This window comes from Mirounga angustirostris, unplaced genomic scaffold (genome assembly GCF_029215605.1).
Source record: "Mirounga angustirostris isolate CCGP_5_RB_7025 unplaced genomic scaffold, mMirAng1.0.hap1 SCAF_3, whole genome shotgun sequence".
In the NCBI taxonomy this organism is placed as follows: domain Eukaryota; kingdom Metazoa; phylum Chordata; class Mammalia; order Carnivora; family Phocidae; genus Mirounga; species Mirounga angustirostris.
Genome location: NW_026991711.1, coordinates 48,615,603 through 48,643,219, shown reverse-complemented (window position 1 = coordinate 48,643,219; position 27,617 = coordinate 48,615,603). Strand labels below are relative to the sequence as shown.

Genomic DNA, 27,617 nt, shown 5'->3' with positions numbered 1-27,617 from the left:
TATATCAATCACAATTACTTTAGAGCCCCAGTCTGAAAATGCAGATAAGCCTATCATTTCTCTGTGCTTGTCTGTTTGTGTAATTCTTTTTATAATATATTCTTGGTCCTCTTTCTTCATACACTTGGTAATATTTTATTGGATTCTGTACATTGTGTAAGAAACATCGTAGAGTCTCTGGGTGATGCTATCTTCTCCCAGAGAAGATTTACTCTTTGCTCTGAAAAGTAGATATAGTGGGACAAATCGAAATAACCAACTAGATGAGCTGACCCACTCCTGGGCTGCATTTTTAATAAGACCTTTTCTACATCTGGGTTGGTTGCCTCGTTCCTGGCATTATAGCCCCTGAGGGACTTCCAACTTGGAGCATGGATCATTTACCAGGACCCTTTTTCACGAGTGAATACTGAACTACTATTTCGTTTTATTTTGTTTTGTGCCTTCGTAGAGCCCCAAGATGGCTGAACATTGTTTTGCTTTAAGAAATTATTCTACTTAACTTCTTAGACTTTTGCCCTGGGCAGTTTAAGAATTCAGAAAGTGCTTAAAGGGAACAAACACCACGTGGACATCTGCTTCCAGGGAGATCTTCTAGTAACAGGGGTCAAATTTAGGGTCCCCATTCAAACAACAGCAAAGTAGACAGGTAAATGAAAAAAAAGAGAAACCTTGAGAAGTAGTCAAGTTCCAGACCTTGGAAGACTGAATAAATGTTTAAGAAGGGTAATTTTATAACCTATAGTTTAAATGGAGGATACTGAAGTCCTTCACAGAAAAAAAAACCTGATAAGGTATATTGCAGAAAGGTCACTTGCAATCCTGTGGATAATAATGCAATTAGATAGAAATCTTTAGAAATCAGTTAGAAGTGTAACATTCCTTCAAAAGACTGGATGCTGGAACTAAGACAGTAAGACTTGGATAAGATATAAGTTACAGTGGTGATAATCAATGGAACCGGGTCACTGTTAAACATGATGTAAGGAGAAAAGGGTTTCTAGTTGGGTGACATGGAGGTAGTTCATGTAAATCATCATAGTATTACTATTAAATGAGAAACAGATTTGGCATAGGGAATTAAGGTCTTACTTTTGGATAGGTTGAGTTTGAGTTATGGAACATCCAGGTAAAAATGTCAGGTGGACAGTTGGATTTAAACATCTGGAAATCAGGACTGAAGTCTGTACCAGTGATACTCTTCCTCCAAATATATAACCCTGTTTGATTAATAAAACTCTTCCAAATATTTGAACATGATTTCAAATGTTAGTAAACATATTTCAGACAAATATATAGTAATCACATATATAAAGTTAAAATGTTTAATATATGTCAAAATTCTCTGGCAATAGTATTATTAGCATGAATATGGTATAAAGTAAGTAAAGGGACACATTTTTTTTTTTAATTTGTGGGGTATATTCCTGCATACCTCACCAATACACAATTCCATGAATTATGAATAAAGGCAATATTCAACAAACTGTACTTGATATACTAACAATAGTTATAAAAATAGAAAAAAAATTTGAATTATAGCAATTGACATTTAAAATTGGTTTCATGTAATCTACTAATTAAAAAAGTAATTATTCCCCCTCAAAATAATAAGAACTACATAGCAAAGTGTAAATAGTTCATCTGCCTCCTGAAATAGACAAAGTGTTAAGGAACTGTCTTCTGCATCATTAATTGGGCAAATAAATAACAACCCTGCCTAGCTTATAGCAACTGATGATATGCAAGAGATCAGGGGCTAAAATAATCCCTGTAAATCAGCAGCAGTGTGATAGGAAATAAAGACAGATAACACATTATCATAAAGAAAGTTTGATGTGACACCACCTTTTATAATCAGATTTAGATGGCATTCCTCATTAGATGACAGACAGCAACTATTGCTGTCTATAAATGAGTTTGAAAGGAAATAAAATAACTTTGAGTTACCCACACACCAAAATTTTTAAATTTTAAATGAAAATAAAATCCCTTCCTTTACCCATCTCCACCTTCTCTTCTTTCTATCAATAACATTCATTTGTCCTTTACCTCAAAAATCACTTTCTCAGAGAAAGTTTCCCTCAAATCCTAATCTAAACTAAAACCTAATCATAAGTATTTTTACCAGAATGTTTCCTACACAGTGAAAATATTCCACTGTTTGTTTGCTACATCAATGGAAAATAATGAATGGGAAAAGGAAGCCACTGCACCAGAAGAGTGTGGAGTTATCTAAATTAATAATTTGCCTTTTTCCTAATAAAATAACTTTAACCAAATAAGGTGACTTGAAGATAAATGACAAAATAAAGAGTAATAACTTTTTAATTTTACTTTTAAAATTTAATAAAATACTACAGGTAAGATAATTAACAGGAGTATAACAACAATAATTTCATACTTGAATAATTCATAGCTGAGGATGGCGAACCCCAATGCAATGATATTTTCCCTCTTGGGGTAACTGATGGCATTAAATTACTTTGACCAATATTAGTAAGCAGTTATCATATTGCTAATGTTTATTGAGTACTTTCAATTTGGCAGAGATTGTCTTTAATGTTATACATAGATTATTTCATTTAAACCTGAAACCAACCTTATGAGGTAGATACTATTAGCCCCATTTTCAAGAAGAAAAAACTGAGAAAGAATGTAGCTACTAGCCCACTAAGTGGCAGAGCCAGGATTTGAAAACAGTCATTTTAGCTCCGGAACCTACACTCTTAAATACTGACCTATCACAGTGCATGTCCTTTGGAGTGAGACGCTGCATGTCTGCATTATACAAGGACACATTGTAGTATCTGCACAAACCTCACTTCAGAAATTATGACTCCTTGCTTGTTTGTTAAATAGTTCTCTGCATAATTTGAGTAGAAATGTAAAAATGCATCTATCAACATACAAATGGTGTAAAGAAATGTTTTTATTCGATGTCAATCTCTGTCAATCTTTTTTGGGTAATAAAATTTGAGGAACATGTCTTCTCTGGAATAGTTACCTGTTCATGCTTAGCTGTAACCTGATAAAACCCTCCTGTCGGGGTGCCTGGGTGGCCCAGTCATTAGGCGTCTGCCTTCTGCTCAGGTCATGATCCCAGGGTCCTGGGATTGAGCGCCACATCTGGCTCTCTGCTCTGCGGAAAGCCTGCTTCTCCCTCCCCCACTCCCCCTGCTTGTGTTCCCTCTCTCGCTGTGTCTTTCTCTGTCAAATAAATAAATAAAATCTTAAAAAAAAAAAAAACCTCCTGTCTTTTGCTGCCACAACTGAGTGAACTATATTAAGACTCTGAGATTGTTCAGATAGTTGAAGGAATCCACCTCTAAGCAGACAGCATAAAGCAGCTGGTATATGAAATTGCAGATCATAAAGCAGAAAGACAGAAACAGTTTGATCTTTCTACCTCAACAAACTGAGGTCTCCAGTTTGATGTAATGAAAGAGAAGAAGGAAGGAAGAGAGGGAGGGACGGAGGAAGGAAGTGACTTGCTGAAAAAGAGAATCCTCAATTTTCAGAGACCCTGTAACTATTTTATCCTTAGGAACAAATAAAGTGTCTAAAATTTCTGGTATTACTAGAAGGTTATGTACATTGTGGAAAAGAGGAAGCTACATGTACTTATAGATATGAAACCAAGATATAATCTTAATCCTGAGAACTAGATATTATCAATGTGAATATTTCAAAAGATGTCCTTATAGTCTTTTGTATGTGTATATAGGCATGAATTAATTGCTTAATGTGAATAATATGTAAGATTAGTTATCCTGTTACTGTGTGAGATACTTTTTTCTAATTATGAGTATATCCATATGCAGTATTGAAAACAGGCACAATGGATACAATTATAATGAAATGCATATTTAAATTAATTAACTGCTGAATTCTATTTCTCAGTTAAGCAACATTAATGTTTCCAATTAATGTTTGGGCTAGTTTGACTTATGTATTAATTTTTGCATTTTTATTATTTCATGATATATGACATATCAAATAATTATATTAAGTTTCATTGAAATCGTAATTATTAATTGTAGAAGTTTTCTATCACTGCATAGCAAATTACCACAAATTAACAGCTTAAAACAGCACCCATTTATTAGCTCACGGTTTTATAGATTAGAAGTCTGGACAGATTCAACTGCATTGTCCACTGAAGGTTTCACAAGACTGAAATCAAAGTATTTGTCTGGCGAGTCTCTGATCTGGGACATTATGTAAGAATCCACTTACCAAGTCATTCCAGTGTTAATAGAATTCACTCCTTACAGATGTAGGATTAGAGTACCTGTTTTCTTGCTGACTGTTAGTCTGGGTTTGTTCTCAGCTTCTAGAGAGCATTCTTTTGTCTTTGCTCTTGCCCATCTCCACATTCAAAGCCAGCAATGGCACAACAGATCCTTGTCTTGCTTTGTACCTCTCTAATTTCCCATGGACGACCAGCTAAAAAAAACTCTGCTTTACAGATCTCCTGTGATTACATCAAGCCTACATAATCTCCCATTTAATTAACTAGAGGTCAAATGATTAATGGTCTTAATAATAGGTGTAGCATTCCTTCATTTCACAATTCTGCCTACCACAATAATATCTGGGTACTTGACCATTCTACTAATACATCATCATTTATTTAGGCATTATCTTATTATTGAACATTTATTAAGTATCCCAAATTTCAATATTATTAATAAGTGTAATTAAAAATGTGTAAATATCTTAGGAGTCTACTATTATTATTACTTTAGTATAAACTGTAGAAAGGAAATTACTCGATCAAAAGGTACAAGCATTAAAAGATCATGATATACATTACTAAATCAATCCTTTTATACTACAGTGAAAAAAAACTTTTTCAATTTGTTGTTTCTGGTATACTCCAAGTTCTACCCATTACGTTATGGACCATTTATTTATGTAAAAAAAAAAAACAGAAAAAAAATTGTTCACTTTAATTAATAGTGAAAATAAATCTATAGGAAGTAGTGTACACATTAGTAAGAAAGGACACTGAGACCCAAATGATAGGGATTGTAACCCATTTCCTCCACAAATTAGTTCTGTGAGTCTGTTAACTTCTGTATACCTTAGTTTGATCAGTTTCCTCAACTGTTAAAAGTAGATAATATTAACTAACTCATGAGGTTGCGGAGATAAATAAATGTATGAAAAGTGAGTAAAAAATAAATGAAATGAATGTATGAAAAATGAGTAAATATGAATGAACTGAGTCTAGTTTATATTTGATTAAATGGTCACTTATATTTATTCTCTTATGAATTATTTAATGTTCTTTTTTTGTATTTTCTTATAATAAGCAAAAAGTTGAGCCTTGGGAGTTGTATGTAAGTGATGAATCACTAGATTCTACACCTGTACCTAATGTTACACTGTATGTTAACTAACTGGAATTTAAATAAAAACTTGAGAAAAAAAATAAGTGATGCTTAGGGCTAAAAAAAGAAAAGATAGCTGATTTTTAATGCATTTTGAGTTCTCAAATATTTAAATAAATATTAACTCATTATAAGTATAAACTCACTATTGTGTAGTCACTGTTTTTTACAATGTCAAATATTTTATTTCATTTCTGTGTATATTTACTTATTTGCTTTGCATTTGTTGTTTGCTGCAGGCAGAAGTTTGCTCACGTAAATGAGCAGTGGGACTTGACTCTCTCTCAGGTTGCTGCTACTTCTGAATTTCTCCCTTGGGAAATTTGTTAGGCCAATCTGGGTATCTGGACTTAGTTAACAATGTCCTAGAAATGGAAAATAAAAAGCCACAACCCTGGTTAAATCCAGAAAAGAAAAGAAAAAAAAAAAACACCTTTCTTTGCATAAGACATTCAGGATGTATAGAGACATGAGGAATTAAGGAAATAGGTCATTGTTTTGGAGAACTGAAGAGTCCCTTCATGTTATTCAGTCTCAAATACATGGCAACAGCTGAAATCTTTCTGAGCTGTCTACTTCTAATCCTAAAGTGGACTTATAGCCAACTCTTAAAATTTCTTTTCTATCATTAGAAAACCAATTTTTAAATCTTTTTTATATTTTATATTTTATTTATATTTTACTATCTTTTTTATAGGAGCCTAAAATCTTTGTTTTGTAGACAAATAATTTACTTATGTCATTTTAATTGTCATATGTTAAAGATAGGTTAGTTCGATGTTCCCAAGTTGTTGAATGATACAGAATAAAACTTTAGATGGGAAGCCATGGGTAATACAGAACTGTGGTTAAAAACCTCTGTCTTCATCACCCCAATTCAGACTCCATCATCACACACACATTATCTACCCACATTTAAACAAAAACTCAATAATCTCTTGTTACTTAATTGAAAAATAGGAATATATAGTATGTTAATTGCCTCCATCTGTAAGTTATAAAAATATGTACACTGGAATATGGTAACTGATCTTTGTAATTTCCTTTCTGAAAATTTATTTTTATAGTCTCTCTTGCTTTCATTCCACCTTTTTCCCACATCTGGAGAATAATTCCTAATCTAAGTTCCTAATTCCTAATCCAAATTAATATTTCTATGCCTTGAAAATAACAGTTCTGCCTCCCAAAAAGATACATTCTCCACCTGTTCCTATTGACTCTATAAGAGGGGATTTGAAATATATGTTTTTAAAGCTGTTTTAAAGCTGTTTTTACTTATTTTATTTTATTTTAATTCCAGTGTAGTTACCATACAGTGTTATACAGTGTTATATTAGTTTCAGGTGTACAATATAATGATTCAACAATCCATACATCACCTGTGCTCATCACAACAAGTACACTCCTTAATCCCCATCACCTATTTCACCCATTCGCCTACATAACTCCCCTCTGGTAACCATTACTTTGTTCTTTATCATTAAAAGTCTGGTTCTTGGTTTCTCTCTCTTTCCTATGCTTCTTTGTTTTACTTCTTAAATTGCACATATGAGTGAAATCATATGGTATTTGTCTTTCTCTGACTGATACATTCTTATTTCACTTAGCGTAATAGTCTCTAGTTCCATCCATGTTATCCATATATATAAAATGGAATACACACACCCACCCCCCCACACACACACATATATATATCTCACTTCTTTATCCATTCATGTATCAATGGACACACGGGTTGCTTCCTTATCTTAGCTATTTCAGTAATGCTACAGTAAACATATGGGTGCATATATCTTTTTGAATTAACGTTTTCATATTCTTTAGGTAAATTCCCAGTAGTGGAATTACTGGGTCATATAGTAATTCAATTTTTAATTTTTTGAGGAAACGGCATACTGTTTTTCAGAGAGGCTACACCAGTTTGCATTCCCATCAACAGTGCATGAGGGTTCTTTTGTCTCCGCATCTTCGCCAACACTTGTTGTTTCCTATGGTTTTGATTTTAGTCATTCTGACAGGTTTGAGGTGGTATCTCATTGCAGTTTTGATTTACATTTCCTTGATGATTACTAAAGTTGAGCATCTTTTCATGTGTCTGTTGGCCATCTGTATGTCTGCTTTGGCAAAATTTCTGTTCATGTCTTCCACCCATTTTTTTTTTTTTTAAGATTTTATTTATTTGCGAGAGAGACAATGAGAGACAGAGAGCATGAGAGGGAGGAGGGTCAGAGGGAGAAGCAGACTCCCTGCTGAGCAGGGAGCCCGATGTGGGACTCGATCCTGGGACTCCAGGATCATGACCTGAGCCGAAGGCAGTCGCTTAACCAACTGAGCCACCCAGGCGCCCCCACCCATTTTTAATTAGGGTTTTTTTGGGGGGGGGATGCTGGTGTTGAGTTGTATAAATTCTTTATATATTTTGGATGCTAACCCTTTATTGGATATGTCATTTGCAAATATCTTCTTTCATTCAGTAGGTTGCCTTTTAGTTGTGTTGATTGTTTCCTTTGCCATACAGAAGCTTTTTATTTTGATGTAGTCCCAATAGTATATTTTTGCTTTTATTTCCCTTTCCTCAGGAGACTTATCTAGAAAAATGTTGCCACAGTCGATGTCAGAGAAATCACTGCCTGTGCTCTCCTATGACATGCAGTATTTAAAATGTGGGATTTTATAGTTTTCCAACGATTTGCTTAGTCACCATGATGCTGTAGTATCACATGTTTTAAAGAAGAGACAATTTCTTGTGTTTCAAAATCATAACCTTCCTTTTTCTAAGGTTCAAAAAAATAGTTCTGATATTTTAAAATTCTTGGAATGTCATAAGACAAATGTGTTACAAATTTTCATCCTTTCTAAGGATCATCTCAGAATAATTCACCTTCCCTCTTGCATTATAATTACTAAAATTGCTAAGCATCACAATCATGTTCACTTTGGATCAGAGAATGTGTGGTAATTGGGATCTCAGACTATGGGGAGAATCTTTGCCTTGATTTTGATTTGTAGCTGATAAAGCGAATAAGGAAAAAGTGACAAGCTGAACTTTAAACAAGAGCTTATTCAGAAGAGATTTATAAAGTCAAACCTTATAAATTCCTAAACAATGGGAAACTTAATAATACAAATACTTTATCTACCTCTTATCTTAAATATATTATTTTGGAGATAAAGTAAATTATTTTAGTTCATGATTGAGGAAGAGATAAAGTTAGTGGTTGTCTAAAAGAAATTCTAGAGTTAAGAATTTCAAAAAACAAAGCTGTGACTTTATAATTTTCCTTGATGTTCACAGTCTTGCCCCAGTTATCAATAGCTATGTCAGCACTTAACAGGATGCACCTCTCTTTCTTATTTCCCCTATTCCAGGTATGCACTATGACCTGGAAGTATAATGCTGCTCATTTGCCCAGTAGATGGTAAGGTAGGTAAATTTAGCCTCCTTGCTTTGTGCCTGTTTTTTTGGATAGTTTCTCTTCCAAACATTTAACAAATGACCACTTTGTCTTATTGACTCAGCATTTGATAAAAACCCCAGAATCCTTCCAAAAGATTGACAGGGTGGAGAACACTGTCACCCACTATAATTCCTTCCTTTTTGCTTCCCTAAGTCTTAGCTGTGATTTTATTATGCATTCAACCATTTTATTCAGTTATCCAAACTTCAACTTGAAGCTCATATCCAGAAATTGTGATAAAACTTCCCACATTGCCTCCTTTAAATAAGACCTTCAACTAGAGTGGACTTGCTCACATCAGCAGTCGTAGCACTGAGCTCATAATTGCCGGGCTAATTCAACAGAGTCATTCACTCACCCCTGGCTTTGTATTTATTCTTTTTTCTCAAAAGTAATTCAAATTTTCTCTTCTTAAACTATATTAAAAAATTATTCTCATGATCAGTACACATGGGTCAAACAAGCTCTGACTTTTCCCGGTGGGTTTAGTTTATCTCTTCTCTATGTACCTAGCTGCATTCTGTGAAGAAGGTTACCCTGAGGTATGGCACTTGTTCTGTTTGCTCTCTGACTCCCCACTAGACAGTCAATGTCTGGAGAGACTTGGCCTTATTTACCTTTGTATCCATTGTGCCCTGTGCTTAGCCTGTAAGAAGTGCTCAGTAAAAGAGTCTGAATGAATGAATGAAAGAAAGAATGAATGAATAAATGAATGTTCTTATCCACCATCTCTCTTTTCTCATAGCTTATATGTAAGCAAAATGGGAGATTTGGAAATAAGTGAAAAAGCCAAGACATTGAGTTAATGCTCTAGTTGTGATAAACCAATGTTTATTGACTTCCAGTTAGTAGTCATTCTGCCATACTATTCTATTATAAATATCACCGACTTTTCATCAAGCAGTGTGCTGACTGTAAATTTATAGTATTCTACTAAGTATTCACACATAATGAAGAAGATATTAATACCCCATTATCAGATGAAGCCTCTGAGGCTTGAAAAGGTGGAGTAACTTACGTGAAATAGCTCCCTAGTTAGTGGAAAACCTGTGATTTCAAACATAACCTTTCTGATTCCAAATCTTAATTACTGTTTTATATTGCCACTCCAAAAGTGAATGTATCACTTTTAATGATCTTTTGTTCTTTTGTTTGTCATACTTTCTGTTTTTTACTCACAAATAATGCTGTCAAGGTAGCAAAGGTGACTAAAAACTTATATATGTATGTGTATATGTATGTATGTATTACAATAAGGTTTATTTTACCAACCACATGATAGTTATTACTTGTACTTCCTGGGTGTATCCTGATTTTTACATGCAACATTTATTGAAAGTGGAAATGTACTTTTCTTTCTTTGAGATAATCTGTCAACTATGAAAAATCAGTTTTGTATCAATTTTATGGCAAGCTTGCTCAAGTGAGAAAGCGTCATGCATAGGCATTTCAGTGCATAAGTTACTATTTGTGCTGTCATTTTCAATGATATCAATAATTTTTATTGCTAGTGAAGTAGCACACAAGTAGTTTTTGGATAATAATAGTATTTTCAGGCAATATTCCAATATACATCCGTTAAAATTGAGCACTACTGGTACATTGTAACACATCACAATGTCCTCACTGCTTTGGTTCTATGAACTAGTGTGCATACTTCTTTCATTTATTTGCCCTTGCCTTGCTGCTACTATTGCTCATAAGGAAAAGTTTCCAACTCAGTTGCTTTTCTATTTAAAAGCTTCTTTGTTGTGGATTATAGTAAATGATTTAGCTAGTTGGCTATATGCTTGGTGGAGCATCCTCAGGCTTATTTTCACAGCTAAGCAAGATTTTGCTAGATGGTCTTTGAATTCAAAGGCTGCTTTTGGCAACTCCAGGAAGAATAGTGCTGATTATTTAGAAAATTGTAGCTTTATAAATGGCCACTCTCCAGTGGCAGGAAATTAATGGCAGATGAGTGGTAAATAGGTCCATTTCATTTTATTCACAACCTGCATGTATGCTAAGGAAATGGTTATAGCCTGGAAGAAGAAAACAAGGGAAAGTTTTTAAGATGATAGAAAGTTTATTGGGAAGATTGGAAAAAAGTCTCATGTACAAGTGTTTCAAATTATTTTAAGTACTCTAATTGTATTGTTTTCTTTGGGAAACAAAATTGGAGGTAGGTTCCTAGGCAGGCCTCAGTGGGCAGGAAACAAAGGCAAGAAACATGCCTGTGTTTTGTTAAGCCACTAAGGTTTGGGGTTTATTACTTTAGCATAATAAGGACGTTTTTAAAAAGTTATTGGATGTTGCTATTAATAATAAAATTGGGATTTCTTTTCCCAGCAACATTCTTATTACTGAAATGGGACATTTTCAAACATTAAGCTAGTCAATGGGACTGAGACTTAACCAGAATGAGGAAAATTTGGGGTTAAGTTATATCTTGTTATCATTTATATTCTATTTTGTTTTATCTAAAAGGGCTTGAATAAATTTCCTCAGATTTGTTTGAGTTTTATGTCGTTTCTACATTTATATCTAAACATTTCTGGTTCAGTTTGTTTAATCAGTACATAGCTGTTCTACATAAAAAAGACTAAAATCTGTGTCTTACTGATCTCAGATATGGACTGTCCATAGTTGAGATGGCTTGCCAAAAGTCTGCATAAATGTGTGATTCTGATTTGATGCAGAACTTACACCAATATAGAAACCTCAAAGAGAAATGTAAAACCACATTGGTCTAGATCTATAGCTTTGAATACTGGCCAGCATGGAAACGATGTCCATTGTATTCTATGAATAAGTCTTTTTTACGAAGGTTGAGTGAATTGTATTGAATTGACACAATGAAATTAGTTATAAGGTCTGTGTAAAGTTATTACCTTAAGCCTTTGGGATCTGAATCAATAGTCCTTTGCTCAATCATAACTGAAGTCAATGAAATGAATTCCCCAAAAAAGGCTACAGAATTGAGAGTAAGACATTAACACATTGGGACCACTTTAGCTGCTAGCTAACAAGGTAATGTTTTAGAAAGAGAAGGATGATTTATCACAACAGCATGAAAATTTCTGAGTCAGTTAGGTGACATTACACGGCCTTTGTTCCCTGGCTGGTGCATTGATTAAGATAACTTAAAGCTGTGGGTTGTTGCGTTGGAGGCACAATCCAGTATTATCTTAATTATCCCTCGTTACGAATGTTGCTAAGCTAAGGCTAGAATGTGCCAGAGTTGTGAGGATGGCGTGAAATAATCCATCACTACTATAATCAGGCAAAGAATAAGTTTCAACAGAGCAGGTAAGACAAGAGCTTTGTTTTTTATTTAAATTGAGTAAAAGCAAAATGCTTTCTGAGTATGTACAGCACACATGAACAGACCTTTTATACATTCATTTCTTCGGTTATGAATGTAGTTTTCTGAGGCATAGTTTATGTAATTTTTTCCTTGTGTACCTTTATTGGAAAAAACTGAGTTTACTTTAAGATTAGTAAATACACTATTGTTTTACAGAATAGAGCCTTGATTCCATTTAATTCACTATTCACATAAATTTTACTACAGACATCTGCACTACAAAATTTAATTCACTATAACATCAATTTTATTTAATTCATCAATGAATGGCTATTCAGACAAGAGGGATAATGGATTAGCTAGTGAAAATTTCTCTGTCACCAACAAATATATCATTCAAAATACACACTGCTTTGTTTCAGTATTAAAACTTATGTTTATACAGTTAACCATTTTTCTTTTTTGAAGGACTAGCTTTTAGAAATATTTTTTTTCTAAATTTCTTTCTATAGAACACAAGGTACTATATAAATATCTATTTTTTAAGTCTTTCTTTACTAAAACAAACACTTTGGATCAGATGTTCTATCTTTTCTGTATTATTTTTTGAGACCTATAAACCTTGTAGTAAAATTTTATAGAACTTACTGAGGTCGTCTACTCCAAAACAAACTCATGGTCATTTCAAATGAAACCTCACTACTTTTGAAAATCATTTTAATCATCATATGATTTTTTCCTAACATATTTGGAAATTGTATTATTTCAAAGTTTATTTATTTTCCTATTGCCTCTCAGAAGGTTTGCTTCCACAGATTTAATAAAAGTTATCAGGCATTAATCCTTTTCCCCTCTTTATATATACATAAAATCATGTTTCCTTCCTCTCTCAGAAGATAAGGTAACGCTCTTCCTTACCCAAACATCTTATTCTTACTTTACTATCACTCTTGTTCTATGTTCTCCCATGTTCTTCAAGAGTCTTCAGTTACTGCCAATCCTCAAACTAGCTGTTGAGCCTTCTTCAAGTATGCATAGACACCTTCATTTTGAAATGAATAAAATGAAAACAATAAAATAAAACACTTAACCAACTCTAAGTTTACTTACCATATTATTTGTTTTCATTTTTTATGTCAAAACTCTTTAAATGGGGTTCCATACTTGCTTCTTACTATTGATTCATTATTTTGTGTTTTAGATTCTATTGAAATTATGAGGATCACCATGGGTTTCTTAATTCTCAACTATATTTTCCTCAGTTCTCATAATTAAAGATATCAGCAACTCATTACTCTTAGTCACCTTTCTTCAAAAAAAAAAAATTCTCTCCCTTTGGCTTCTGTAGCTTTGTTTTATACTTTGTCGTAATTCTGTAATCAATATCATGGCTTTATTTTTTGTCTCTTTGTATCACTATTTTATGAAAAAGTTTGTTTGCTTTTCCTCTCATTGTTATGGTTTTAATGAGCAATTTAATTTATTCATCCAACACACATTTAGTGAATATCTAACAAATATATAGATACACCATGAACGAATGTTGAATTTTCAAATGCTTTTTCTGCATTTATTGAGATGATCATGTGCTTTTTCTTTAGGCTGTTGGTATGATAGATTGTATTGACTGCTTTTAATTGTTGAACCAGTCATACAGTCCTGGGATAAACCCCACTGCTCATGATACAGTTTCATTTCTGTGTACTCCTGAATATATTTTGCTAATATTTGGCCAATGATTTTGTGTTCATACTCATGAGGATTATTGGAATTTACCTGTAGTTTACCTCTCTTATAATGTCTTTACTCATCTGGATATTCCAATAATGCTGGACTCATACAATGAATTGGGATGTGTTCCCTCCTCTTCTTTTTCAGAAAGAGGTGTATTGCTTTGTTGTTTTTTCTTTCTTAAATATTTGATAGAATTTTTCCAGGAAACCACTTGGGTCTAATGTTTTATTTGTTGAAAGGTTATAATTACAAACTTACTTTCTTTAATGAGATTGTCTTTTTTCCTCAACTTTATTGAAGCATAATTGATAAAAATTGTAAATTCTTAAGATGCATGATATGTTTTTTATATACATATATATTGTGAAATGTTTACCACAATCAAGCTAATTAAAATATCCATTACCTCACATAGTTGCCTTTTTTTATGTGAGAACAACTAAGATCTATTCTCTTAGCAAATTTCAAGTGTACAATACATTATTTTAACTATAGTCCCCATGCTATACATTAGATCTCTCAAACTTCTTTATCATGCATATCTGAAGCTTTGTACCCTTTGATCAACATTTCCCATTTCTCCCACCCCCAGCCTCTGGTAACAACCATTCTACTCTCTGCTTCTAAGAAATGGATTCTTTTAGATTGCACATTTAAGTGAGATCATGCAGTATTTGTCTCTCTGTGTCTGGTTTATTTCACTTGGCATAATGGCCTCCAGTGTTATCCATTTTGTTTCAATATCCAATAGAATATTATTCAGCCTTAAAAAGTCTTATTTTATATATATCACATTTTCTTTATCCATTCATATGTTGACAGATAAAGGTTGTTTCTATATCTTGGTTATTGATCATATATGAGCATATTTTTGGCTTTGAATATAATATACATTTATAACACACACACACACACACACATGCTGGCACACACACACATTTACCCTGAACTTTAAAAAAATAGTCTCAGGAATATTATCAAATAGAAAAATACTACTGCTTATGAAGTGGCTATAACAGACTTTTTTTCTGAGCAATGAACATGTACTAATTTAATCAATTCTCACAAGTCCACATGGTATATGTTACTATTATTCCCATACTATTGCACTCATTATATAATCTTTGAGATTAAAAAAAAAAAAAAAAAAAAACACAGTAGGAAAGTTGTCCAAAGTCACAAAACATCCCATTTATTTATAGTAATGAAGTGGCTATAACAGTTCCTAAATAGATAAATATATGGTATTATTATTAATAGCAGAAGTGTCTATACCTCTATATATTAAAATATGATAAAGAATTAAGGGCATATAGAAGTAATGGCAGTTATCACACATTTAGATAAAATAAGGGATAATGAATGAGTAAGTAGGAGTAGAAAGCAACTGTTACGCTTTTTTACTGTCCCTACTCTCAGTACTCTATTCCATTTTCTTCATGATACAATCACTGATATCTTATACTTCCCACTTTTATTGGTTATTTTTACCATTTTGATGTTTCTATTTTTTTCTCTTTTTCCCTGTTATTTATACTTGGAGTATTTTAGACATTTGGTATTATGTTTATTAGCAAAATATTATTCAGCTATTTGTTTAACTTTTTTTATTATTATGTTATGTTAATCACCATCAGCTATTTTTATAGATGTTTTTAATTATTTAAAATATGGTTTCATCTTGAACAACAACAAACTTGTCTATTGACCATTTAGAGTAGTAAACTAGGCAAAACTGTTCTACATTTAGAGCAGTACCTGATAGACAGGAGGTCCTAATAAATGTTTCTCAAATTATTAACTACATATTTTCCATGTCACAACCTAAGGAGGAGGTTTTGTCATTTGTCACTTAGTGCAGTCATTCTAGTGGTAGACTATTTCTGACATGACGATGACTTGAAGTGACAAAGCTATCTGATACTCTGATGTCAATCAGCATCATTATGGGATCTGTCTAGATCTGAAATTTATACAGCACTTCGAGTAAGTTTTTTTTTTTTTTTTCATAATGTGATGGAAACTAGTCTAGCATGGCTGGAAGGGATATTGCTAAGCAAAATGATTGCCACTCTGTTTGCAGGTTTCAACTGGTTTTCCCTTGCTATAATAGAGTGAATATCAATTCCCTTTGTTGTGGTCATATTCTGACTAGTAAAAAACACCACACCTCTGAGCACTGTGATTCCTTCATTTATGTTTTAATTGTTCACAAATATTAATTTTAAGAAAGTTAAAAATTATGAAAAACTTAAAAGAAAATTTAGAGACATTGTTAACATGTTACAGTTCCACTCATTATCCATGTGTATTTGTGTAATAGAATTTGTCTAGGTCAGAAATGGGACTCACTTAAGCCGACTTGTGGAAAGTGGCTACAGTCTTCCAGGTACTTAGGACAGACTGATGTGTCAAAATTTTTTACTGTCACATAGAATTTGGGGGCAATGAAGCTGCGTATAAAGCACAGGAACATTGGTTTGGGACAGATTTGAGTCCCAGATCTGTCACCAACTACAACTGTGACCTGGGGCAAATTATTTAAAATGTCTTAATTTCTGTTTTTTTCATAGGGCAAAATGGGCTTAATAAAGTCCTAACACATAGATTTGTCATGATTACATAAAAACATCAATATAAAATGGTCCGTGAATATGAATTAATATTATTTTTTTTATTCCATGGTTTGATTTTTTTCTCTGGAGGAAAAAAACAGCTTAACATGCAAAACCTGCACAAAATAATCTTACTGTTGCTCACTCTGATGCGCTATGTTATTTTCAATTTGATACTTTTTTATTTCAATTAAAATTTTCTAATGATGACCCACAAAATTTATTCCACACATATTAATGTCTCATAACCCATGATTTGTAAAGCAGTGCTCTGGGGAAAAGATGTGTTTTGTACTAGAGGATAAAATATGGGAACCTGTCTGAGAAATAACGCATCAAGAGAGAGAAGAGCAGTTAACTCCAGGTATTTAGAGGTAGATGATAATGGCACGGGCAGTGACCACAGGTCATTGTAATGGGTACTGTTACAAAAAGTGGCTGGTTCCTGCAAAAATGACAACCCATATGCATCAGGACAAGCATCAGCAAGGAAGGACATGAAGAGTAATGAACATGGAAATTCTACACCACTGTAAAAGCAGTTCTAATAATAAGTGAAAATCTAAGAATCATTCCCTGATTTTTCAGGCACTCCTACAGAGTGTAATGAGTGAAGAGGCTACTGTGCAAACTCTAGACTATTTCCCACTCAAGTTGATGGAAGCTTGTGCTATTGGAATTTAGAATATAAATTTAGGGCGCCTGGGTGGCTCAGTTGGTTAAGCGACTGCCTTCGGCTCAGGTCATGATCCTGGAGTCCCAGGATCGAGTCCCGCATCGGGCTCCCTGCTCGGCAGGGAGGCTGCTTCTCCCTCTGACCCTCCCCCCTCTCATGTGCTCTCTCTCTCTCATTCTCTCTGTCTCAAATAAATAAATAAAATCTTTTAAAAAAAAAGAATATAAATTTAAAATCTCTACTATGTATGATTTGTATTATATTAAGAATTTAATGTATTTAACATACCAATGGAGAAGTTTGGTTGAACAAATGTGCTCACATGCATGCGTGCATCTGGACCTATTTTTTTTCTTTATTTTGCATTTACCAAAAAATGTAAAAGTTTCACATATAATCAGATATTATTCTATATTTTAGTAACATATTTATGTAAATATATCATAATGTATTTACTCAAATACTATTGTTTCTTTTTTCTATTTTTTATTCTAATAAAATGAAAGTGATAACATGCCTTTTTCTGGAGATAAAATTTTGTGCAAAATAAAGATGATTTTATTCTAAGAAGAATTTCCTAAAAATAATTGCAGAGTCAATTGAAAATAAGATTTTCATAATTTTTGAAGTGTCTTTTCCCTCCAAATTTTATGTCCTCATTTAAATAAGATGTTTTCTTTACTCATTCATATAATTAAGGCAAGTGTGAGCAGCACTGAGAGCAAATTCCATATACATATAGGGCATCATATGCATATATAAGGAAAAAAGGAAGGAAAGGCAGGAAGGAGGGAAGGAGAAAAGGAGGGCAGGGAGAAAGCAGTGAGGATTATGCCCCATGGATAATTACTAAAGTACATATATCTCTTGAGCCCTAGTTGCAATCTCAGTGCAGCTGTTAATTATTTGAGTATGACAGTGGCCTGATTACATTGTCATTATATTAACTGATACTTGAGCATGTGCTCACAACATCTTGTGACTATTACTTGTAATAGAGAAGAAACATAAGGTAAATCTCAAATAGGACATAATTTTTCAACCAGGTATTATTGAAATAATTATGAAGGAAAGATAACTGTTGATGCTATTAGTTAATTCTAAAATGAAAGTTACAATGGTTAATAAGTTTTCTTAAATAAAAAGTGAGAAGAGTTCTAAAGCTTCTTCCATTGTTTCTTATCCCAGTTCAGACCTAAAAAAAAAAAGAAAAAAGAAAAAAAAAGGAATGAAAAGCAAACAAAGTATAAGCTTTGATGAATAATCTTGACTTGGCAATTTAAATTGAATGTATTACCTTGTATAGAGGTATCAGTTTGTAAGGAAGAACAAGATACTTCGCAATGATCATCTGAAAATACTATTTTAGATAACTGCTCACATTTTAACATTGAAATATTTAATGGGATGTTTGAAATAAACTTTCAACACCATATATTTTACTTTTTTTTTTTTTTAAGATTTTATTTATTTATTTGACAGAGAGAGACACGGCGAAAGAGGGAACACAAGCACAAGAGGGAGTGGGAGAGGGAGAAGCAAGCTTCCCGCAGAGCAGGGAGCCCGATGCAGGGCTCGATCCCAGGACCGTGGGATCATGACCTGAGCCGAAGGCAGACGCTTAACGACTGAGCCACTCAGGCACCCCCATATATTTTACTTTTATATTGTTATATTATTTTACTTAATGTTCATTGGATGAAAATTGCCACTTACTGGCAATAGTAAGTTTCCAACTTCCTTTTTAGTTATATGGGGCCCCAAATGAATAGCTGTGTTAATTCAGGTGGAAAACCTGATTATGATAGGAATCAGAATGGAAAAAAAATTGCTTTCAACTATTTTGTGTATCTGTATACAGAAGGTAGAGTGTCTGCTTTCTTCCTCACTGCTACCTTCAGATAAAGCTCTCTATTTAAAAAAGAGTTCAGCATCAGGGCGCCTGGGTGGCTCAGTCATTAAGCGTCTGCCTTCGGCTCAGGACATGGTCCCAGGGTCCTGGGATCAAGTCCCACATCGGGCTCCCTGCTCCGCGGGAAGCCTGCTTCTCCCTCTCCCACTCCCCCTGCTTGTGTTCCCTCTCTTGCTGTCTCTTTCTCTGTCAAATAATAAATAAAATCTTATAAAAAAAAGGTAAGCATCTTGAGAAAAATATATTTTAATCTTCACTAAAATCAAGTTAGTTCTAAGATAATTTTTTACAATTTAGATATAATTATTAGAAAAGTATCCAACCATCAATATATGTATTATATGTATTATATTCAAATTACTATCTCAGCAGCAAGGAAGGAAAATGACTTGTTTTATTTTGATTATATCAATCAATGAAGTCAAGATTCTGACAAAGAGTTTACTATAAATCTCATAGCACAAAACTTTGGAAAGTTAATACTTCTTTGTAAGCCTCAAACAAGGCAGGCACCTACACCCGTGAAGTTTTATCGGCAGTCACTGCTGAAAACCTTTCCCCCAATAGAGCAAATGTCCAAAATTGCTCCCCACAAAATTTCAAAAATGATCAGTTTCAAATCTTGATACTAGTAGATTAATTCCAGGTTTGTTTCCAGTTCACAACAACTTGCCATTGTTCTAGTATTTTCAATAATATAAAGTAGCCAATAACTTCACAGATGTTTATCAGTTTATTTAGGCAAGTTATGGAGTGAAAGTCTCTTTCTTTCACTACTATTGTGAGCTGCTCAGTGAAGCGGAACAGTAATGAACTAGGAATGTAAAATCAAATATGAATGATTTTTACTGATTAAAAACAAAAATTACTGAGACATTGGAAACAAAATGTAAGCTAATTAAACAATATTACAAATTTGAATATGTAAAACCATGTCACCAAGAGACTAGCGTCCCAGGAAAGAAAATTCCTGTCTGTGATGTTGGGAAGTGACTTTTCAGCCCTTAGAATATTGCTGCGTCTGGGCAGATGTGTCACTCTTCTCTACAATCTGTAATTTGAAATTACTTACTTATTTTCTCTCTCTTTGTTTATCTTATGCTATTGTGGCTCTTTGCTGTGGTAAAACAGGTCATTAAAACAAAGCTTCAAATTACTGACCTAGCAGTAATTTGATGTTTCATCTAAAACTTTTTTCATACCCTATTTTTTGGTGTATAATATGTATGTGATTCATTAAAAAGTGTAAGATACCCATATGAACATTGTGAAATGTGGTAAAATGAACTCTTGTGAATCACCACGACATCTTGGTATCTCCATGACCTTGCTTGTGTGTTTCTCTCTCATCTCATCATCCTGCCTCTTTCATAAGTTTCGTCTTTAACAGGTCCTTACTTATATTTTGAAATTTTCAATTTGATCTAATTTTAAACTTACAGAATATTTCACAGAGGTTTACAGGAATTCTCATATACTCCTGAACCAGATTCATCCGTTATTTATATTTTCTCCTTTTTGCTCTATGGGTCTATCTATCCATAGATATTTACATATGTGCACATATCATTCTAAATAAATCATTTAAGAGTAAGATAAAGATATTATGTATGCCCTGTAACCCTAAGTACTCAGTGTGTCTTATTTGAGAAAAAGGCCCTTTTCTTTCATCCTGAGCAGTTATCAAAATCACAAAACAATATTGAAACAATACTATTATTAATTTGTTATTCACATTCAAATGCCATCATATATCCAAATGATGACCTTTATTGGGATTAATAATTATTATTATTAAAAAATAACCTTTCCCTCCAGTCATGGATTGAATTCAGGATCACTTTTTATAAGGCACAGCATAAAAAATATAGTCAGTAATATTATAAGAGCATTGTACACTTCTGATGAGCATAGCATAATGTTTAAACTTGTCAAATCACTATGTTGTACACCTGTAATTAATGTACCATTGTGTGTCAACTACACTCAGATAAAAAAAATTTTTCTTGAAGATCACTTTTTATATTTAGTTGCTTGGTTAGCTTTAATCTGGAACAGTTCTTTATAAAGCCTTGCATTGTGACAGTTTTGGAGTATAGGCCAGCTATTTTGTATGATGTCTCTCAATCTAAGTTTCACCTTGATAGAACCAGGTAATATGCATTTTTATTAGGAATATCATGAAAAGGATGTGTGCTTCTAGGTGCTTCATATCAAGAGGCATACAGTAGGAGTTTACTTCAGTGATGCATTTTAATATTTAAGATTGTGTCCATCAGGGTTTTTGCCTGTATGGTTACTTTTATCCCCTTTTAGTTAATAAAATATTTAGGGGGGAGGTATTTTGAGAATCTTAAATATCGTGTTTCTCACTATAATTTCACAGCATCTATTGATGTTTTTATAACTCCTTTAAACCTCCTATGTTTAGTGTTTAGTGTTTTACTACAAGGTAGAACATCCTTTTTTTCTCCACTTATTTATTCCTTTATTTATTTATATAAGTGACCTTATATGTTCTTACTTAATTCAATGATAATCAACAAATATCATTATTTATTTTGATGCTCAAATTCTCCCAAAATTGGCAACTGGGAGTCACTTTAAACTAGCACCTGTATTCTACCGTTGTGTTACCATCATTCTTTGAGAACTGCCTTGCTTTCTCAAACAGGATGTTTTAGGCTCATTTTCTACATTTTCTGACTCAGCCTTAGAATCAGTGATTCTTCCAAGGACCTTTGGATGCTTTCAGTGGAGGTTGATATTTAGAAACTGAAATCTGAGTCCTGGGTTTGCTCATTGTTACTGATGTGACATTACTCTTCCTCCTTCTTAAGAGACAAAACTGAGATCTCTTTCTCCCTCTCTCTCTTCCCCGGTCTACCCCCCCAACACACAGCTTTTTACTGATACTTCCATATCCAATCCAACAGCACAGAGTGTATTCTAGGTTTCCCCATTGAACATTTACAACTTCCTTCCCTGACAGCAAGTAACCAGGAATTCTGTGTTCTCAATATATTTACTCATTTGCTCAAGACTAGGATGCACAGAGGTAGCTGCAGAATGTCTAACCCATATAAATGTGTAAAATGAATCCACAAGTTAATGTTCAATATTTGTCTCCAAATCTTTGTTAGATAACCTCTGCACCAATAGCGATGAAAAGTATTAATTGCACACTCAATGAATTTTCACAAATGCATATAAAAATATAATCCACACCTCTTTTAAGATATTAGAATGTTTTTTAAAGTTTTTCCCAGTCAGTTTCCATATAAAGGGAACCACTTTTTTTTAACCAAGATTAGTTGTGTTTCAGATTTTTATATAAATAGAAACATACAACAGGTACTCTTTTATGTCTGAATTTTTTACTGTGAGATTTATCCAAGTTGTTACATTTATTAGTAGATTAGTCCATCGCACTGCTGAATATGAATATACTGTGATTGCTCTACCAAATCTTCTGTTGATTGCTTTTGGTTGATTCCCATTTGAGGCTCTTATAAAAATACAGCTTTTATGTTCTTTCGAGTGCTGGCCTTTGTGTGGACAATGAAGAATCTCTGTGAGTGAAACTGTTTGGTCATAAGGTAGGTGTTTTCTTTTAACTTAAAGAAACTGACAGGGACGCCTGGGTGGCTCAGTCTGGTAAGCGTCTGCCTTTGGCTCAGGTCATGATCCTAGGGTCCTGCGATTGCATCCCGCACCAGGCTCTTTGCTGCGGTGGGGGAAGGCCTGCTTCTCCCTCTGCCTGTGCTACCCCTGCTTGTGCTCGCTCTTTATTTCTCTCTCTCTCTCTGACAAATAAATAAAATCTTAAAAACAAGAGTAACTGACAAATTTTCCAACATGCCATTTTACCTTATGAGCAATGTTTAATATCATTGGTATTTCATAACCTCACCATACTTGCTGCAGTCAGTCTTTTAAATTTTAGCCATTCGAGTAGAAAAATAGTGATACCTCACAGAAGGTTAACTTTCATTCCCCAGATGATGATAATAATGCTAAGCACTTTTTTGTGTGCATTGCTGAATTTTTGCGTATCTTCCACGTGTTAATCGATACAAATATTATGCCCATTTGAAAATGTTTACTATTGAGTTGTAGAAATTCAAAATACATATTCTAGATACATGATGGTTTTCATATATATTATAATATACACATTTTTCCAAAGTATTTTATCCTGGTCTGTGGATTACCTATAGTTTTTAGATAGTATGCTTGATAAGGAAAAGGTTTTTTTAAAACTCTTCATTGAGGTATGATTGACATAACAAAAACTTTAGATATTTATGTATACAACTTGATATATTTGGATGTAAGTATACACCAAGAAACCATCACTGCAATCAATGTCATAAATTTATTCATTATTTTGAAAAGTTTTATCCTGCCCCTTTGTTTTTGTTTTTTTTTTTGTATTGTTTTATTTTGCTTTCATTTGTAGTAAGGCCATTTAATGTAAGATCTATCCTCTTAGCAAAATTTTAAGTATGCAATACAGTTTTATTAATTATAGGTCTTATGCTTTTCAGCAGATCTCCAGAAATTGTGCATAACTGAAACTTTTTATTATTTGACCAATACCTTCCATTATCCCCTTGCCCCTAGCCCTGGCAACTACCATTCTACTCCTTGTTTTTATATGTTTGACTATTTTAGAGCCCACATGTAAGTGAAATCATGCAATATTTGTCTTTCTGTGTGTGGTTTATTTCATTTAGCGTAACGTCCTCAAGGTTCATTCCTGTTGTCTCAAGTAGCAGGATTCCATCCCTTTTAAAGGCTATATAGTATTCCATTATCTGCATATTCCACATGCTCTTTACCCATTTATTCATCAGTGGATATTTGGATTGTTTCCATATGCTGGATATAGTGAATAATGCTGCAGTGAACATGGAAATGCAGATATATATTTGAGACATAGATTTTTTTCCTTTGAATATATACCCATAAGTGTGATTGCTAGATCATATGGCAATTTTATTTTTAACTTTTTGAGAAACCTCAATACTGTTTTTCATACTGGCTATACTAATTCACATTCTTGCCAAAAGTGTACAGGGTTTTTCTCCATCTCTTTGCCAATATTTGTTCTTTGTTTTTTGATAATAGCCATCCCAACAGGTGAGGTGATACTAATTGGGGTATTGATTTGCATTCCCTTTATGATTATTGATGTTGAGCACTTTTTCATATACCTGTTGGCCATTTCTATGTCTTCTTTAGAGAAATGTCTATTCAGAGCCTTTGCTTATTTTAAACTGGGTTATTTATTTCTTGCTATTGAGTTCTTGAGATGCTTATATATTTTGGATATTAACCCAAATTAGATTTATGGCCTGCAAATGTTTTCTTCTATGACACAGGTTGCCTTCTCACTCTGTTAATTATTCTTTTGCCTTGTAAAAGCTGTTTAGTTGCATGTCATCTCATTAATCTATTTTTGCTTTTGTAAACTGCACTATTGGCATCATATCCAAGAAAACATTGCCCGGTCCAGCACCAGATTTTACATTTACGTCGTTGATCCATATTGAGTTGATTTTTGTATATGTTGTGAGATAAGTGCCTAATTTTATTCTTTTGCATGTAAATATCTATTTCCCTAGCACCATGTATTAAAGAAACTATTGTTTCCCTATTGTGTAATTTTGGCACCCCTGTTGAAGATCAGTTGACCAATGTATGAGATATTTATGAGCTCTCTATTCTGTTCCATTGATCTCTATGTCTGATTTTATGCCAGCACCATGCTGTTTTGTTTACTGTATCTTTTCAGTATGTTTTGAAGTCAGAGATTGTGATAGCTCCAGCTTTGTTCTTGTTCAAAATTGCTTTGGCCAGTCAGGTTTTTGTTTGTTTGTTTTATGGCTCCAAATGAATTTTAGAATTATTCTTTCTATTTCTATAAAACATAGCAATGAGATTTTGATAGAGATTGTATTGAATCTATAGATTCCTTTGGGGATTATGGACATTTTAACAATATTAATTCTTCCAATCTATGAGCACAGGATATCTTTCCATTTATTTCTGTCTTTCTAAAAATCTTTGTTAAATGTGTGTATTTTTCAATGCACAGGATTTCACCTCTTTGCTTAAATTAATTCCTAAGTATCTTAGTCTTTTTGACGCCATTGTGAATGGATTTTTTTCCCCCCTATTTCTTCTTGGATAGGTTAGAGTATAGAAATGTAACTGATTGTTTTGTTGATCCTGTATCTTGAAACTTCACTGAATTCACACATTGTGTGTGTGTGTGAGTAGTCTTTAGTATTTTCTATGTATCAGATCATATCATCTGCCAAAAGATAATAGTTTTGCTTCTTTTTTAATTTGAATGCCTTTATTTTTTTTTTCTTAATTTGGCTGAGATTTCTAGTACTGTATGAATAGGACAGGCAAGTGTGGGCATCCTGCCTTGTTCTGGATCTTAGAGGAAATTTTTCAGTTTTCACCATTGAGTATGACATTAGCTGGGTTTTTCACTTTCTCAAATGAGGTAAGTTCTGAATATAGCTAATTTATTGAGCATTTTTATCCTGAAATAGTAAATGGAATTTTGTCAAAACTTTTCTGCATTTATTGAAATAACTATATGATTTTTATCCATTCTGTTAATATGGTGGGTCACATTGATCGATTTGTGCATATCACAAATCAATTACCTTGCACCTAGGGATAAGCTTACTTACTCATGGTATATTATCCTTTTAATGTGATTTTGAATTCTGTTTGCTAGTATTTTGTTGAGAATTTTTGCATCTATGTTCATCACAGATATCAGCCTGTAGTCTTTTGTTTTCTTTTGTTGTGGTCACTTTGTTTGGCCTTGATATTAGGGTGATGCTGACCTCATAGATGAGTTTGGAAATATTCCCTCTTCTTATATTTTTAGAAGAGTCTAAGAATTTGTATTAATTCTTCTTTTGTCAATAGAATTTAACAATGAAGCCATGTAGTCCTGGGCTTTTCTTCGTTGGGAGTTTTTTGATTCAATCTTCTTATGTGTTATTGCTCTGTTCAGGCTTTCAATTTCTTTTTTATTCCAAATTGGTAGGTTGTATGTTTCTAGGAATGTATCCACTTCTAAGCTGTCCAATTTGTTGGTGTATATTTGTTCATAAGAGTCCTTTATATTCTCTTTATTTCTATGGATCAGTTGCAATGTCTCCTCCTTCATTTCTGATTTTGAGTTTTCTCTCTTTTTTCTTAGTCTAGCTAAAGTTTGTCCATTTTTCCCCCAGAAAAACAACTCTTATTTCATCAATTTTTAATGTTTTTCCCTTCTTATACTGCTTCTGTCTCATTCCATAAGTTTTAGTATGTTGTGTTTTCATTTTCATTTGTCTCAAGTTATTTTTCTGATTTCCAACTTAATTTCTAATCTGACCCAGGAGCTGTTTAAGAGTATGTTGCTCAGTTTCCATGTTGGAAAAGATACTTGGAATGATTTCAATCTTGTTAATTTTGTTAAGACTTGTTTTGCAACCCAACATGTAGCTTATCCTGGAGACTATTTTATGTGCACTTGAAAACAAGTATTCTGCTGCTACTATATAGAATGTTACGTATATATCTGTTAGGTCCATTTGTTCTATAGTGTTATTCAAGACTGCTGTTCCCTTACTGATTTTCTATCCAGATGATTTATCCATTATAGAGAGCAGAGTATTGAAGTCTCCTGCTATTATTGTATTGCTGTCTATTTCTGCCTTCAGATCTGCCAATGTTTTTTTTTTTATATATTTAGGTGCTTTGATGCTGAGTTCATATATATTTATAACTTATATTTTCCTGTTGAATTGATTCTTTTTTCATTATATAATGACCTTCTTGTCTCTTGTGACAGTTGTCGACTTAAAGTCTATTTTGTCTGAAATAAGTATAGCCACCTTGTTCTTTTTTGGTTACCATTTGAATGGAATATCTTACCCCCCCCCCACACACACACACAGAGCCCTGCCTTCACTTAGGCTTATTATGTATGTCTTAAATCTAAAATAAATCTCGAGTGACATCAGCAAGATGGCCAAATAATTCATCCCCCTCTCATATCCCCTCTCAACAACAATTTGACATCCATCCACAGACAAAAGTGTCTTCGAGGGAACTTAGGGACACAGGTAGGAAAGTGAAACCCTGGAGCAGCCCAAGACTCACTGCCATGGCTCAGGAGCCCCTGGAGATAAGCCCACCAGGCTCAACCAAACTATAAATCCTGAAAGGAACCTGTAACAGAACTCCAGCCCACCCCAGCCATAGTCTGCAAACAATCCTGCTGGCACAGTGACCTAAAAGGAGACACTTCCATCTGCATCCCTGAAGATCCTAAAAATGACCTATAGTTTGTCCCAGCCCCCTTACGGCCACAATATGTCAGGAGTCCTGAGGGTTGAAAATCCCAGTGGAAGACACTCTCATGTGTCCCCAGAGATCCTCTAAGGGCTCTTTACCCCACTCCAGCCACTCCCAGACATAGCCCGTAGTAATACTGTTAGCCAAGGAACCTA

General features: G+C 33.6%; 1 long non-coding RNA gene across 2 annotated transcripts in view; it reads left to right on the top strand.

Annotated features, from left to right (window-relative positions):
- The window catches only part of LOC129045655 (uncharacterized), a 389,119-nt gene that overhangs the window by 236,143 nt on the left and 125,359 nt on the right, over positions 1-27,617 (top strand). Inside the window, exon 4 of one of the 2 annotated variants that reach the window (XR_008505690.2) lies at positions 8,769-8,868. The exons of the other annotated variant lie outside the window; for it this stretch is intronic. This is a non-coding gene — a long non-coding RNA (uncharacterized LOC129045655). Of the gene's footprint in view, positions 1-8,768; positions 8,869-27,617 lie in introns of those variants that run through there. 2 annotated transcript variants of the gene reach the window in all.